Below are 18,338 nucleotides of genomic sequence, written 5' to 3'. Positions count from 1 at the left end.
CGCTCTCCGCCACTCTGAGTCCGGCCCTCTGGGTTTATCTGTGCAAATGTGGGACCGCAGGGTCTGCTAGTGCTCGGACTGCCTGCGCCATTTGTCCCACACTCCGCCAGTCTCAGTCCCGCCACAGCCACGCGAGTCCTCTCCACCCCGGTGCCCGTCTCCGCCCCTCCTACCAGTCTGGATGAATGATTATTTTCTGTTTCCTTGGTGTCAGTCCCCCTTGCTGTTCGATTCTCTGTCAGTTCTGGTTGTGCGAGGAGGCGCAGTGTGTCTACCTACGCCGCCATCTTGGTTCCTCCGAGAGCAATGTAATATATTCTTAATTTGCAAATGTAGATTCTTGAGATTTAAATAAGAGGACAAAATACATTAAAATGATTATCCAAATAAATGTTCAAATTATTTATCCAAAAAGGCTGTGCCTTTTAGTAAACATAGAAACAAAATAGAGATGCTTTTAAAAAAAATAATCAAAAAATAAAATTTCCCCCCTCTTTAGATATAATTTTAATTTAAAAAACAATGGTAAATAATAAGTGTTAAATATATTTACTACCAAATACATTATTATTAATACTGCTTACCTTGTAAAAGTGCTTGGTATGCACCAAGTATTGTGTTAAGATCACTGTTTCTCCATCTCTATTTCTCTGTGTATCTATCTCCCTGTCTCTGCCTCTCTAAATACAAGGTTCAGCATAAATAATGCCCCTTTTGTATTACAAAAATATTTTATTACAAAATCATAAGCATGTAATTCCTTAACATAACAATATCACACTCAAGCACACCATATGACATTTCAGGTGAAATATTTAAATTAAAACTGTAAATGTTTACATCCATATCATTACCCCGCCAATCACACTCCAGCAGACATTACTTCCACTGGACCCTGTATAATGTATATATAATTTAGCACATATTTTTATTCAACATAAAATAAATATTTGAAGACATAATCTTCCAAAGGTAAAAGATCTTGCTTTCAGCCACGGCCAGTAAGTGACAGCACGGAACCTGAAACCAGATCTTACTCTAAAGCAAAGCTCTCAATTCTTTCCTTCAGCCCACTAACAGGATATGAGACAGAATCAAATTTATGTTAGGTCTCAACAAATTTGGAAGTAACATTTTTACTTATTATTCCTTGGATGACTTTAAATAGAATTGAACTAAGGATAAAATTAAATATTTAGAAGAATTCTCCGATGACACCAACAGCAGGATGAGACTGGTATATCTTTGTCAAATGGTTTTTAATATATGACTCAATTTTTGTTCTAGATATACTACTGAAACTACCTCTTTGTATTTTAACTTTCTATGTCCATTATATTTGGTAAATTTTATATTTTGAGGAGTATGTCCATTAACCAGAATTGTCAAATTTTTTAGTATAATTTCAATTTCTACAAAATCAGTGGTGATAGACTACAAAAACAACCATATTTTATATTTTGGAAAATTATTATACTATTCAAATGAGAATTTGAAATTTAACGAATGTTTTAATCACAGGAAGATTTATAGCGGCCCTGGCTGGTGTGGCTCAAGGGGTTTCATGCTGGCCTGCAAACTTAAAGACCGTGGATTCAATTCCCAGTCAGGACACAAAACTGGGTTGTGGTTCCAGTTGGGGGCATGTAAGAGGCAATTCACATAAGGATATTTCTCTTGCTTCCTCCCTTTCCCTCTCTCTAAAAATATAAAAATAAAATCGTTTAAAAATTTTCTAGCATTTTTAATAGCTAGAGCAGTAAGAATAGCCTCTTCATCATATGACCCATGTTTTTAAATACTAATAAAATTGCCAATTATAAAAGGTATATCTACAAGTAAACAATAAGCTTTTTTTATTCATAACTGGCAACTTTGCTTGGAATAAAAACAATTTAAACCATAATTTAGTATATAAAGTAACTGGAACCCTCAATGCATTGCTGGTGAGAAAGTAAAATGGTGAATAGCCTCTATGAAACAGTTTGGTAGTTAGTTTCTTACGAAGTTAAATATACACTTACAAAATAACCCAACCATTCTATTTCAGGGTACTTACCCTACAAAAATAAAAAAAAACTTGGGTATACATAAAAATATAGACTTAAATATTTATATCAGCACTATTCATAATTGCCAAAACTGGGTCCAACTCACATGTTTACAATGGCTGAAAATATAAACAAACTGTGATACATTCAAGCAATAGCATATTACTCATTGATAATAAGAAATAAACTATTTACATATGCAAAAATTGGGATCAATCTCAAAGAATTATATTGAATGAAAGGGACCAGTCAAGTGGCTTCAGATTTTATGGCGTTCCTTATTGAAAAGAAAAGAAAAAGCTATAGTGTATAAAAGTACATAGTGCTGGACATCAGCAATTGCCAACTGTTAGGTCTGAGGACAGGGTATCACTTAAAAAAAATAGCACAAGAAAGTTTGGTGGGGTAATGGAACTCTTCTACATCTGATTATGGTTGCACTTAAAACAATTAATGTGTGTCAAATTTTATAAAGCTACTTTTTATCAAAATAGAAAGGCAATTTTATTGTATAATATTTTTAAAACAAATCATAATTTTAAATATAGTGTTTTAAAATAATAAGAAAAAGGTTCAAATTATTAATTTTATTTTACTATAGATATTACAACTAGAAATTTTTAGTGTTTCTACTCTTTACAGAATAATTTCCCCTATAGGGTTTGTTGGTAGAAAGATAAATGTCATAGATTTCACAATTTCATTGGGAAGTAATATGTGATTAGGTTTTAGCTTATTATGGTAAAATTGAGGTATAATTTACAAATAAAATTGTAAGACATTAAAGTGCACAACATGATGATTTAATACATGTTTGCATCATGAAAGGACTCCTCTGGGGTTAATGAACACATCCATCATCTCGCATATTTACCTTTTTACTGGGGAGTACAATTAAGTTCTATTCTTGGAAAATTTAAGTTACACAATACAGTATTATCAACTACAGTCACCATGCTATATATTATATCTTCAGACCTTATTTATCTTATAACTGAAGGTTTATATGGTGAACTAATTTCTCTTTATTTTGCTTACCCCACAGCCCCCTGTAATTACTTTTCTACTGTTTTTACAAGTTTGATATATATTTTTTAAATTGTATTGCTATTCAATTACAGTTGTCTGCATTTTCTCCCCATCCCTCGACCCCACCCCAGCTGAACCCACCTCCCTTCCCCCCCCCGCCTCCACCCTTCCCCTTGATTTTGTCCATGTGTCCTTTATAGTAGTTCCTGTAAACCCCTCTCCCCACTGTCCCCTCCCCACTCCCCTCTGGCTATTGTTAGATTGTTCTTAACTTCAATGTCTCTGGCTATATTTTGTTTGCTTTTTTCTTTTATTGATTATGTTCCAGTTAAAGGTGAGATCATATAGGATTTGTCCCTCACCGCCTGGCTTATTTCACTTAGCATTATCTATGCAACAAGTTTGATATTTTCAATTCTACATGTAAGTGATATGCATTTGCCTTTCTCTGTCTGGCATATCTCACTTAGAATATTGCCTCCAGTTTCATTCATGTTGTCACAAATGATAGGATTTCTTTCTTTTTTAAGACTAGATAATATTCCATTATATATAGATCACATTTTCTTCATTCATCCATCTACACACATGTGGATGGTTTCTACACCTTGGCTACTATGAATAAAGCTGCAGTAAACATGGGAGTGCAGGTACCTCTTTGAAATAATGGTTCCCTTGCCTGTGGGAATACACCCACAGGCTAGATAGCAGGATCACCTGGTAGTTCTACTTTTAGGTTCTTGGGAACCTCCATACTGTCTTCCATAGCTGCTATACTAGTTGACATTCCCATCAACTATGTGTGAAAAAGGTTCTCTTTTCTCCACATTCTCACCAGCAATTGTTATCTCTTGTCATTTTGATAATAAACATCCTAATGGGTGCAAGATTATATCTCAAAGTTATGTCATCAAAACTGTCAGTATGGACATAAAAAGAAACAAATAGGTCATTGGAACAGAATAGAGAGCCCAGAAATAAGCCTGTGCATATATTAACAATTATTTTATTTCAGAAAAGCCAATAATATTCAGCTGAGAAAGGATAGTCTCATCAAAGTATAGTGTTGGGAAGACTGACAGCCACATCCAAACACTGAAGCTGGACCCTGTCATATCCCCCACGCAAAGATCAAGTCAAAGTGGACTCAAGACTTGAACAAAACATCTGAAACCATAAAATCCTAGAAGACAACATAAAAGGTAAGTTCCTTGCCACTGGTCTTGACAGTCATTTTTTGGACTTGACATTAAATCAAAGCAAAAGTAAACAAATGGAATTACCTCAAACTTAAAATCTTCTGCACACCAAAGTTAATCATCAACAAAATAAAAAGGCAACCTCTGAAATGGTAGAACATTCTCAAATCACACATCCAATATATCCAATTAATACACAGAATACATAAAGGACTCATATAATCCAATAGCAAAGAGACAAATGAGTAATTGAAAAAAATGGGCCAAAGACCTGAATAGATATTTTTCCAAAGAATATATACAATAGGCCAATAGGTATAGAAAAAGGTGCTGAACATCACTAATCATCAGAGAAATGCAAATAAAATATATTTACTTTATTTTAGTATTTTTAGCATTATTAAAATATGGGTATCAAAGATATCCATATTGAAATAAGAATAAAAATACTATATAACAAAAATAATAAATTATTTAATAATAACAAACACAACATTAACACATGCAAAATGTAATTGAATACAGCAAAAACATGATAGGTATAGTTATTCTTTAATATGCAGTTGTTTTAAATTTTTGTTTACTCTTTATTATTATATCCTACTTACAGTAAAGTTTAATAAAACCCTTAACTTACTCAAAGCAATCAGAAAAAGTTTATGTAGCTAAAATTGTATTTTCCTAGCAACAAATTAAAACATATTTACATACAGTCAATAACAGATCAATATGCAAAACAGAAACACGTCAATAATTTTATTGTATTAAGAAACACTCCAGACATTATATGACAGTATGTCATTCTGAAGATTGGGTGAGATTTTCACTCAGAGAAGTCTGAACATTGCATTTCTTTAGATCTAAAGCTAGGTTGATGATAGGCTTTAGATATGAAGGATTAATGGGACAATATATGCCTACAAACCAGGGGACCCTTCCAAAAACTAGAATTATCTTCGAGAGGGTGGGTCCCATATAATGCAGGCTTCTCCCGCTAGGTGAGTATTCTGCAATTAGTAAGTGATGGACATCATTGTTATCATAATAATTAGAACATTATTATTGTTATTATCACTATATGTGGTATCATGTATATAGATAGTATCAAATGCTATATATTCTGTTTCATAATTTCCTTTAATATTATCAATTAATAAAATTACTCTCAGATTAAGAAGTTTTCTGTAGCCAGTTTGCCCTTTCAAGTACATGAGTATAAAGAAGCTGGCAGAATATATATTCTTAGGAGATATTCTTTCCTCAATCTGCAAGATAGTGTCTAATTCCCTTTTCCTGGCTATCTGACTTTAAACTACAAATTTCTCATTGATACTGTTTGAGATATGAGAGAAATGCAAGTACATGATTTTCTAATGTATTTCACTGAGCTCCTTTCACTAATAATAGCACCTCCCTGCATTGCTTACCACTAAAACACATTTCAATGTCAGAATTTTCCTATTCTTCCCCAGTGAGAATTAACCCAGTGAACATACAATGTACTTCGAAACAAATTAACAAAAAAAGCCATAAACCCAAATAAAGACATAAAGCAATCTGTCAAGCTTTTCTTTTAGAAACTGCATCCATGTTTTCCATATGTGTGCAAACTCTATCCTAACTGCCAAAGCTCTTAAAGTTTTTAAAAGACAATCTTACAGGTGGGCATAGCATAAAAATAGGTATGCCAAAGAAAAATTTCAAAGGGCACTTGTAAAAAAAGGGTAAGACCTATTCTATTCAGAATACCGTAGTGGGGGAGCAAAGCTTCCATATAGATCAGAACTCAAAACTAAAACAGAAGATGGGAGGTTTTTCAAGAGTCTGAGTAAAATAGTGGAAAAGTATCAGAGGACATTGGAGGGAAAGTTGGTTAATTTAATTAGACCATCTGTGTTTGCTAAATGATACTTATCAAAATTAGTCTCCTATCTTCCCATGGAAACTGGGCAATAGGGGCTCTGTCTTTCTTGATGATTACATTTCAAAGGAATGCTTCCCAGGCCCTTGAAAAAGATATTCCTGGGTTGTAAAACCAGTAAGAGGCTGGGAGATTTAGATCTCAAGGTCCAGAAAAAGATTTTCCAATTGCAAATTTTCTAAATATACATTGTAACAAAGGAAGGTCGTGGGCCTACAGTTAGCAACTGTCCACATTTTAGTCAAGTTAAAGGGAACACTAAAGCCATCTTGGTCAGCACCTTAGGACAAAGGATGAGTAGACACCAGAAAGAGTCTGTGTTAGTAATATCACGAAAGGCAACATATGAACGACACTGGGCTCCCTGGGCTTGGTTATGGAATTTGAAGTGGTACTGCATCCAAGCTGAGCACTGCTCAGCATTTTGTGATAATGATAATGACAAAAATAATAATTTGAGCATGGAATACAAGCTATAAGAGGAAAACTTAAGATTCCTGATAATCTTCAATATTGCAGCTTTTCAATAAATACGGGTTTGTCAAAATACAAGGTCCAGCATAAATAATGCCACTTTTTATTATAAAATCTTTTATTACAAAATCATAATCACATAATTCTATAACACAACAATATCACACTAAAGCACATTATATGACATTTTAGGTGAAATGTTCAAATTGAAACTGTAAATTATTACACCCATATTATTACCCTACCAGCCATTACTGCTGCCAGACTCTGCATAAAACGTACTGAATTTATACCCTGATACTGCAAGGGAGGGTCAAATCAGTTGGACTGCATTTTTCAAAATTTATAATTATAATTTATAGTAAGTTATTTATAATTTATCAGATGCATTTTTTCATCAAGGGATATTCTTTTGATGAAACTTTACCTTGTATCTATAACAACAGCATCAACTATATATATATATAAATAATACATGTGTATATATATACTCATATATATGACATATAATTTTTTAATGGAAGGTATAGTGCTATTTCCAATGAGAATTAACTTTACTGTTTGTCTCAAAATTTAAGTCATTAGGTAGAAGATAAATTTGATTAAACCTCAATTATTTTCTTTCTTGAGGTTCCATAAAGGAATGTTGATATATACTTCTTGTTTGTAAAGCAAGTTTGACTGAAGTTTGCTAATAACAATTTATTAGGCAGTTTTCTCTGAGGAATACTAATTTATTTTCTCTATGGGACTATTAAAAATAAAATATACAAAGAACATTAATCCAAGCCAATTTTGAAATTAGAGATTTTTTTTTTGCTCTATCTGAATATTTACTTGGTTCAAGAAACTAAAGGGTCAATTAAAAGACAGACAAGGTAGAGAAATACAGAAACTCTCTTCTGAGGACTTAAGGCTTCTTTGCAAAAATGCTTAAGGTCTCTGAAGTAATCACCTGTGACTGGTTTAATATTTTAATGCATGGAGAGTGAAAGGATTTATCATGTCCCACAAACTTGAACCCAATGCTTCATGATATTTAGTGATGATCTCCTATGATAGCTGTGACTACTTTTGCACTCAATAAACTATATTTCAAACCTAAACATGGCACAAATTATTTTCAGGGCACATATCTGTTGTATGCCAGATGCCTCAATGCTATAGATCTTTTCTTCATTGTTTATAGACATATTTTTTTTCCTGAAAAATCTATTTAGCTTATTGTTGGGGACCGCTCTGTGTGGTTTCTGAGAATATTGCCCCATGAGAGCAAGCTCTGAAAGAGGCTAGTAAGTCTCCCTGGAAAACCAGGTAAAAACACAGGTGGCAAGCATGACTCAACTGTAACACCGAGGGTATCCCATGGGAATCAGGTCTCATAAATATATTGATCCTCTGAAGCTTGCTCTGCTTTGTTTTGCATAGCCCTGGTGATATAAACCGGATGTTTAAGTTCAAGGCATAAGGAGTGAACTCCTTATCTCATGAAACAGTTCTTAAAGACCCTCTGTCATCAGCATGACTAACAGACTCTGAGCTACGACAGATCTCTGTGTTCCTTCAATTGTTATCTATAGATAATACCTGTTTTTGTATGACTATAGCCTTTTGACATTGATTAATGAGCTACCCACGTGTACACTTATCCATACCATTCCCAATAAAAGCCATTTGGGACAATGGCTTGGGACATTCTCCACTAGAGGAAATTGCCACCCCCTTTCCCACCAGAATAGCAAGATTGTGTTTGGGATGACTTATTTACCATCCACGGCAGACAGGAAGATTATGCAGGCCAGATTCCTTTCCACAGCTTATATATTTTACTCTTAATTCATTGAAGTAGTGTTTGTGCTTGGAAACAAATTGAGTAAACTTCTTGACTATCAAAGACAATTGTAGCTTAAATATTAAAATATAAAATGTGACCCACATGATTATTTTAAAAATAGTGTATATGTTAAAAATACATAGATTTTTGTTTTGAATCACCTAATCATCCATGATTTCAAGTAAAGCAAAATCAAATTACTATATATATATATATAATTTTATGTACATAGATTAGAACTGCATATATAATTTATAGATTTTATAATATTCACTATCTTATCATTTTTGGTCAAGAGACTAAAATTATAATAATAGAATTATGACATTTTGCACTAGGAATACAATTTAATAAGAAACAATACAATTTTATCATATATCCTATTTTATTGTGGTGTATGAACAATGAGTGACTCATATTTTTGCTTCAATTAATAATAGATAAAACTATTATATAATGCTAAAATGATATGATTAGAGATCTTAAATTACAAGACTGCAATGTTCTGTTCAAGTCAATCACTCATGCACTGTCATAATTACAACTTTAGAGAAGTCTGTCTCCCTATGTTCTGCTCCCAACTCCCTCCCTTAGTGGTACAAAGAGGTAATGTGAAGGATTTTGGATTCTCTGGCCTAAAGATAATGATGCAATATAATGCTTATGCTTTATTACTTTTTTTTTACTTATTATTTTTTAGCTCTAGTAGTTCCTCTTTCTTTGGCTTTTGACTCAATGAATCCTGCCCATTGAGTTGATAATGAAACAAATTAAGTAGGCCAAGTATTTAGTTACTGATAAATTAAATCTGCCAGTTCAGTTTCATTTCCTCTGAGCCATAGATTCAGGTGATTGTCATCTTGTGTTATTTTCATGTTTGTTATATAAAGCTGTACCATGTTTATTATATAAAGATAGACAAAATTTTCTCCTTGATTAAATAAATCAGAGGCTTATTTCCTGTCTTCCTCCTTCCCACCTTTCTTCTCTCCTCTCCCTCTTTCATTTTTTTTGCTAATGTTTTTATTAATTCCTTTACTTCTTCAACAAAATTACAGGGCCCTTTGGCTTCTGTTTTAATTTAAAATAATGTAAGATAAAGAGAGCAAGACATTATTTGCAGCATTTCTTTCACTTTTAAGTTTATTTGACTTGCCATGTATATTTATAGTTTTTTCAATAAAATCTGTTTTTTGTTAAAGGTTATGTGGCATTTTTATGAATTTAATAAAAATAAACTTAAAGGTTCTAGTCAAGATGGCAGCATAAGTTAATGCATACTCGAATCTTCCCATAACCATATCAAAATTACAACTACAGAACAACCATCATTCAGAACCACCTGAAATCTAGCAGAACAAAAGTCCTACAAATAAGGAAATGAAGAAGCCACACTGAGACTGGTAGGAGTGGGGGAAATGAAGAATGGGTGGGTCCCACACACATGTGGCAGATAAAAATGGAGGGAGGACATCTTGGCTGTGGAGGTCACGCCTTGAGGAGCAAAAAGCCCCAGCCCCATACCAGGCCCCCCAGCCCAGGATTCCAGTGCCAACAAAGAAGTCACCACAACCAGCTCAGATTATGTCTGAGTGAGATGAAGTATGGGTGGAGGCCCAGGCATGCCTCTTAAGGGGCCCACACAGACTTACTTGGATTCGCATACTCTGAGTTACAGTGCAGGGGCACCAGAGACATACAGAGAGGAACTGAGTTGTCTGGCATTGGGGCAAGAGCTGGAGGGGTAGCTTTCTCTCAGACGGAAGTGCTTTTCTGGGCCCACCCATACATAGCCTCACCTAACTTAGAGCACAACCCAAGCCATTTTCAGTGGCTTTTCCATACAAACAGCCTGTCTGGGCTCATGCTTCTGATTTTCCTAAAAATCCCTCAGCCAAGCAGCACCTTATTAAGTGGTCCCAGGCTCAGCAAAGAGGCAGTTGGTCTTCATTTGCTGATTGGTCTCTCCTGGGTAAACCCAAGTTCATCAGAAGTAGTAGTCATCTGCAGATTGCTTTGTAGTTCATGCCATGAGGCCCCGGGCAGGGCATAGGTGTTGGACAACCTTAGCCAATACCTCCCAGGAGGCCCCAGCACCAGTGCACCTATTAGAAAATTTCAAATCACATCAAAGTACCACTTAACCTCCTCCACAAGGGACACATTTAAAGGGTGAATATAGCAGGCACCAAAGCTCTGCTGAAGTAAGTCTTGCTCTGTGGGGTCAGCCCTGTACCGTTCATCTCCTGTCGGGGGACTTTAACGCAGCCCCCCAGGTTCCGCCACGGCCGAAGAAAAAGACTACCAAGACATTGATCTGCTTGGGGAGGAAAGGTGGCCGTTTCTCTCAGGGGGAGAAGGGCCCAGAGCCTCTCTCTCCAGGGGCTTTTATTGGATTCATTCGCATAGGAATACGGATAAAGCTCATCAATCATTGTCAGCCAGTAAGGGTTAAACAATACATGATTTACAGAGAACTCTGAGGGCTTATTCTGAGTTACAGCCAATTAGTTAGAGGGCCATAAAACTTTAGGCGCCAGACTCATCTCAGGTCTGGACACTTATCTCTTAAACTGAGGGTACAAATTAAGTAGGTTTCACAGGAATGTATGTATTTTTGTTAGGCCTGATTCCCCAGGGAATCCGCCCCTCCCAGCACAGGACTGCACTGCCCTCTGTTATTGCTTCAGGCTTAAGTCAGGCAAGGGAAGTAAGGCAGCCAAGAGATTAGGAGACTTCTTGCAGACAGAATGAGGACTCAGGCTCTTTCAAAGCTGAGGGGCGAGGGTCCATCACCCTCTTTTTCCACAGCCCCCACGAGTCCTTCCCTGCGGGCCTCTTTCGTGACCAGAGCCTGTCTTAGGTTGATCCTCCCTTGAGGATTCTTACCTGTCATTGGCTAACTGGCCAAGCTCAGGGCCAAGCAGGGTGAAGTGGGCAGAGGTGGTACACCTGCCAGGGAGACAAGCTTTGTCTCCTTAGTGGCTTATGGTCCCAACTCTGACTCAGCCTTAACCATGAGGGGTTACAGCCTCTGAAACCAGGCAGGGCGGTTCCCTACAATCTCCCACTGTGGCCACAGCCAGTTCTCAAAGCTAATTGGCCTTGGGGTATACCTCATCTATTGAAGTGACAATAGCATTCAAGACTCCACTGCAACAGAAGAGTGTACACAGCCCAGGTGGGGCATGCCTGGAGTGCTCAGCTCAGGTGATGGGGGAGGCTGTATCACTGGACCCTATAGGACACTTACTATAAAAGTCCATTTTACCAAGCTGGGAGGTCTAGCAGTTCTACCCAATACATAGAAACAAACACAGGGAGGGTGACAAAATGAGGAGAAGAAACATGACCCAAAGGAAAGAACAGATAACAAACAAACAAACAAACAAACAAAAAAACTCCAGAAAAAGAACTAAACAAAATGGAGACAAGAATGCATTAAAATAAATAATACATTACAGGGAATAAATAGTAGAGTAGAAGAAACAGAGTATCAAGTCAGAGATTTGGAAGATAAGGAAGCAGAAAACACCCAATCAGAACAGCAAAAAGAAAAAAAAATAATCCAAAAAAAATGAAGGTAGTATAAGGAGCCTCTGGGACAACTTCAAGCATACCAACATAGCATCTTGGGGATGCCAGAGGGAAAAGAGAAAGATCAAGGAATTGAAAACCTGTGTATAAAAATAATGATGAATAACTTCCTAACCTATTAAAGAAAATAGACATACAAATTTAGGAAGCACAGAGTCCCAAATGAATGCAAAGAGGGCTGTACCAAAATACATCATAATTAAAATGCCAAATGCTAGAGACAGAGAATCTTAAAAGCAACAAAGGAAAAGCAGTTACCTACAAGGAAGTTTCAGTAACACTGCCAGGTGATGATGTCTCAACAGAAACTTTGCAGTCCAGAAGGGATTGGCAAGAAATATTCAAAACAATGAAAAGCAAGGATACAACCAAGATTACTCTACCCAGAAAAGCTATCATTCACAATTAATTATAAATGAAGATATTCCCAGACAAGGAAAAGCTAAAGGAGTTCATCACCAACAAACTAGTATTACAAGAAATGTTAAAGGGTCTCCTGTAAAATGAGAGGGGAGTTGGAAGAATGGGGAAAAAAGTGAAGGAAATAAAAAGTATAAATGGTAGTTACAGAATAGTCATGGAGGTGAAAAAGACAGCATAGAGAATATAGTAAAAAATATTGTCTTAAATATGTATGATGTTAGATGGGTCCTCAATTTATCAGGATGATCATTTAGCTAAGTCATAAATGTCTAATCACTGTGTTGTACACATGAACCTAACATAATATTATATGTCAACAAAAATTTTAAAAAATATTTAAAGGGAAAGAAAAATAACTTTACCATATGTATCTTATTGGTTCAGTTCATATTTTTTTAATTTTTGTGTATTTATTTATTTATTTATATTTTTTTATTGCTGTTCAATTACAGTTGTCTGCATTTTCTCCCCACCCCTCCACGCCCCCGAAAAACCCACCTCCCTCCCCCACCTCCACCCTCCCCTGTCGGGGAGCTTTAGCGCAGCCCTTGTCTGCCTGGATGAAGAATAAGTCTACGAAGACACGATCTGCTTGGGGAGGAGAGGTGGCCGATCTCTCAAAGCAGAAGGGCCCAGAGCCTTTTCCCCCATGGGCTTTTATTAGGTTCATTCGCACAGGAATACAGATAAAGCTCATCAATCATTGTCAGCCAGTAAGGGTTAAACAATACATAATTTATAGAGAACTTTGAGGGCTTATTCTGAGTTACAGCCAATTAGTTAGAGGGCCATAAATCTTTAGGCTCCAGACTCATCTCAGGTCTGGACACTTATCTTTTAAGCTGAGGGTACAAATTAAGTAGGTTTCACAGGAATGTATGTATTTTTTCTTAGGCCTGATTCCCCAGGGAATCCGCCCCTCCCAGCACAGGACTGCACTGCCCTCTGTCATTGCTTCAGGCTTAAGTCAGGCAAGGGAAGTAAGGCAGCCAAGAGATTAGGAGACTTCTTGCAGACAGAATGAGGACTCAAGCTATTTCAAAGTCGAGGGGCGAGGGTCCATCACCCCCTTTTTCCACAGCCCCTCAAGTCCTTCCCTGTGGGCCTCTTCCGTGACCATGCCTGTCTTAGGTTGATCCTCCCTTGAGGATTCTTACCCATCATTGGCTAACTGCGCAAGCTCAGGCCCAAGCAGGGTGAAGTGGGCAGAGGTGGTACACCTGCCAGGGAGATAAGCTTTGTTTCCTTAGTGGTTTATGGTCCCAATTCTGACTCAGCCTTAACCACGGGGGGTTACAGCTTCTGAAACCAGGCAGGGCGGTTCCCAACACTCCCCCTTGGTTTTGTCCATGTGTCCTTTATAGTAGTTCCTGAAAACCTCTCTCCCCACTATCCCCTCCCCACTCCCCTCTGGCTATTGTTAGATTGCTCTTAACTTCAATGTCTCTGGTTATATTTTGTTTGTTTTTTCTTTTGTTGATTAGGTTCCAGTTAAAGGTAAGATCATATGGTATTTGTCCCTCACCACCTGGCTTATTTCACTTAACATAATGCTCTCCATTTCCATCCATTGCAAAGGGTATAAGCTCCTTCTTTCTCTCTGCTGCATAGAATTCCATTGTGTAAATGTACCATAGTTTTTGGATCCACTCATTTGCTGACGGGCACTTAGGTTGCTTCCAGTACTTGTCTATTGTAAATTGTGCTGCTATGAACATTGGGGTGCACAGGTTCTTTTGGATTGGTGATTTAGGGTTCTTAGGGTATAATCCCAGCAGTGGAATTGCTGGGTCAAAGGGCAGTTCCAGTTTTAGTTTTCTGAGGAAATTCCATACTGTTTTCCACAGTCGCCTCACCAGTCTGCATTCCCACCAACAGTGCACTAAAGTTCCCTCTTCTGCGCATCCTCTCCAACATTTATTTGTTGATTTATTTATGTTGGCCACTCTGACTGGTGTGAGATGATACCTCATTGTGGTTTTAATTTGCATCTCTCCAATGGCTAGTGATGCTGAGCATCTTTTCATATGTCTCTGGGCCCTCTGTATGTCTTCCTTGGAGAAGTGTCTGTTCAAGTCCTTTGCCCATTTTTTAATTCGGTTGTTTTTCTTCCTGGAGTGGAGTCATGTGAGTTCTTTATATATTTTGGAGATCAGGCCCTTGTCTGAGGTATCATTGGCAAATATGTTTTCCCATACTGTTGGTTCTCTTTGTATTTTAATGCTGTTTTCTTTAGCCATGCAGAAGCTTTTTATTTTGATGAGGTCCCATTTGTTTATTCTTTCCTTTATGTCCCTTGCTTTAGGGGATGTGTCTATGAGGATGTTGCTGCATGGAATGTCTGAGATTTTCCTGCCAATGTTTTCCTCTAGGACTTTTATGGTGATATGACTTATATTTAAGTCTTTTATCCACCTTGAATTTATTTTTATGTATGGTGTAAGTTGGTGATCGAGTTTCATTTTTTTTCACGTAGCTGTCCAGATCTCCCAACACCATTTGTTGAAGAGGCTATTTTTGCTCCATTTTATGCTCCTGACTCCTTTGTCAAATATTAATTGACTGTAAAGACTTGGGTTCATTTCTGGGCTCTCTGTTCTGTTCCATTGGTCTATGCGCCTCTTTTTGTGCCAGTACCAGGCTGTTTTGATTACAGTGGCTTTGTAATATAGTTTGATATCAGGTGTTGTGATACCTCCTGCTTTTTTCTTCTTTCTCAAATTGTTGCAGCTTTTTGGGGTTGTTTACAGTTCCATATAAATTTCTCAAGTGTTTGTTCTATATCTGTGAAATACGTCAAGGGTACTTTAATAGGGATTAGACTGAATCCACTTATTTATGGAAAAGTATGTGAGAGGCAGTGAACTGAGCACTTTAGATGGATTATCTCAGTTAAGATCATTACACAGATTGTAAATGAAGCTTAGAGATGTTATGTGATTTGAGCAGTCACCCAATCAGTGAAGAATAAATATTAGTAATAACCATTGTCAGGCATTTGCCAGATGCTCTATTTTAACTCTTATTTACTTAAAAAAATAAATTATGTTATCAGGGTCTCCAGATATATTTCCACACATATTGTTTTAAACACTGATTTTATTTTCCCTTAAAGGTATAGTATGAGGTCCTCATTAAAGTGAAGTAAAATCTGTTCATTTTATTTATTTTTTATCTACCTATCTATTTATCTATTTTCCTAATCCTCACCCAAGGGTATGTTTATTGATTTGAGAGAGAGACAGATATCGATGTGAGAGAGAAACATCAATCTGTTTTCTCCTTTCTTTGGCTCAATTGGGGTGGAACTCATAATCTAGGTATATGCCCTAACTGGGAATCATCACCCACAAACTTCTGGTGCATGGGGCAATGCTCCAATCATCAGAGCCACTTGAACAGGGCAAATCTGTTTATTTTAATTTCAAGAGCTGTACATAGAAAATGAGTGGGCATTGGAAATGCTGGGCCTTGGCTTCAAACAGTTTAAGAGACATCTTCCGGCTAATTATATGAGAGAACAAAACTGAATATGTGGACTGTGTATAATTGAATCAATAAGACTCTACATAACCTGTGATCTTCATATAAAAATGGCATACTGGCAGGCATAGGTAGAGATATATGATCTCAAAATAGGGCAAAAGCAAAAAGCTTTTTAGTAGAAAGATATCCACCCATATGAGATTCAAATAAATTAGGAATAGAGATAAGGATAAGGGTTAATTAATTTTGTTTTGTTTCAATTTTTTTCCTAGAAGCTTTTAACTCATTTACTTATACTTTGAAATATTCCTATAACAATAAACAGGCAATATTCTACCTGACCCTGTATGTGCAAATGAATGTTTACTTATCCACATAATCTTTAGAAAGTGCATATGAAACATAAAACTCTATACTCTGTTTATATTAACAAATATTTGATTATTTCCTTCATTGAAATGCAATTCTTAGTTTTAAATGTAACTATACGCATATGATTTTTTGTTTTTACTTACACTTTTCAATATAATGTGAAGTAATATAGTTATATAATTATAATTCTATGTACAACAGCTACATTTCTTTAGCTATTCTTTTCCAAATATTTTTTTTTATTTCTGCATGCACACACTGATATAAATTAACAGACTCCTCACATTTCTCCATCCCAGTTTAAATAAAGCTAAAAATTTATTTATACCCACTTCAATGTAGTAAAACATTAATTACATTTTCTAGAGGATGTTTGTTCTGCATGTTTCTTTAAAAGTGTTCTGAGAAGTGATTGACTGCTTAAGGTGACTTTAAATACAACTTAGAATGTAGAACTATAAAAAAGTGTAATAACTACCCCCAAAATTGCTACAGCTGAAAGTTAAGTTTTTCAATTAACAATTTAATTTTCAACATTTTACTAACAATTTTACTTTGATATTTAATATTTCGGAATTAATTTTATGACATCGATTTTAAAACTGTCAAAAGCATAAGTAAACTTTTCTTGAAAAAAATTTTATGAAATATTTAAGAACTTAAAACAAGGTTATTCATGATAATATTAAAAACTAAAATTTTATAATGATGTCAAACAATAAAAAACACTAATATTAATAGTCATATGTGAAAGATAATTTTGAAACATAAAGAAAGTCAATTAAAAAGCTTTTGTACATAAATATATGGGAATTTTTTCTAAATATGAAATGCAGTACACATGAACCTAAACAATACTTTTGGAATATTTGACTGGCATTAAATATATAAATTCCCTTTATTATAAGACTGACATGCTGTTATTATTTCCTCTCAAATAAAGGTTGTCTCTTATTAATTTATGTTCATTAAATTATCTCATAAAATTTCACTTAAATTCTATAATGAATTACATGTTATATGCCCAGTCTCAAATAGTAATCACTCATTGATTTTTACATCCCATTAGTATAATTTTTTAAATTCATAATGCTATATATAGTTTTACTGTTAATATAGAACAGAACTGTAAATAAAATTGATTTGAATGAATATTTGTTGACCTAAATTTGTATTAATATAATTTAAAAATATAGAATTTTAGTGATGAGAAGGAATGGATATATAAATCTAATATTCAAGGTGAACCAATAATTAGGATTTTAAAAAGCATTTGTGTTTTATATATTATCATAGCTAATTATAGTTTTAATAGCTCATTCTACACTTAATCATTTTATACTATTAGAAACAGTGACTGGAAAGTGCCCTATGAAGTCTAAAACATAAAACATGCTCAGTAAATATTTAATAACCAATTGATATCAATGGATAAATATCATATTCCAACATTTTATAAAAAGAAATAGTACTTAAAGCCACTGAATGTCATTTTACTATAATAATATGGCCAACTAAAATGAAAACTACATAATTCTATAAAGCAGATCACATTGCTCCTATATATTGAAAGACAGAATGTTAAAGTATGCTATTAATTATGAACATTCAAATAAGAGCATCTTAGTTTAGATGCAATTCTTTCAGAAAATATCATTCATCAATAGCTTATCCTTAGTTATAGGGATTATAAAAGGAAAACAAGAGTGAGATGTCAATTATTCTCATAGTGTTTGTGAACTAGCAGAGGAGAACAAATTTAGGCTAGCAAAAAGGGAGTGGGAGTAAAGCTTGCTGCTCTAAGAGGGAAAACCCTCCTTTTAGAAGAAAGATCTGGAAGCCACAGAAAGAATGAAAACGTCTAGAGAGTAGAATAAGTTTGGTTTGGCTGTTGTGTAGAGACTGAAAAGGGAAAAGATCATAAGAAGTATCTGAGAAGAGGGCAGAGCTTT

This window comes from Desmodus rotundus, chromosome 13 (assembly GCF_022682495.2).
Source record: "Desmodus rotundus isolate HL8 chromosome 13, HLdesRot8A.1, whole genome shotgun sequence".
NCBI classification, from domain to species: Eukaryota; Metazoa; Chordata; class Mammalia; order Chiroptera; family Phyllostomidae; genus Desmodus; species Desmodus rotundus.
The sequence above is the reverse complement of the archived record's forward strand: the minus strand, read 5'-3'. Positions refer to the sequence as shown.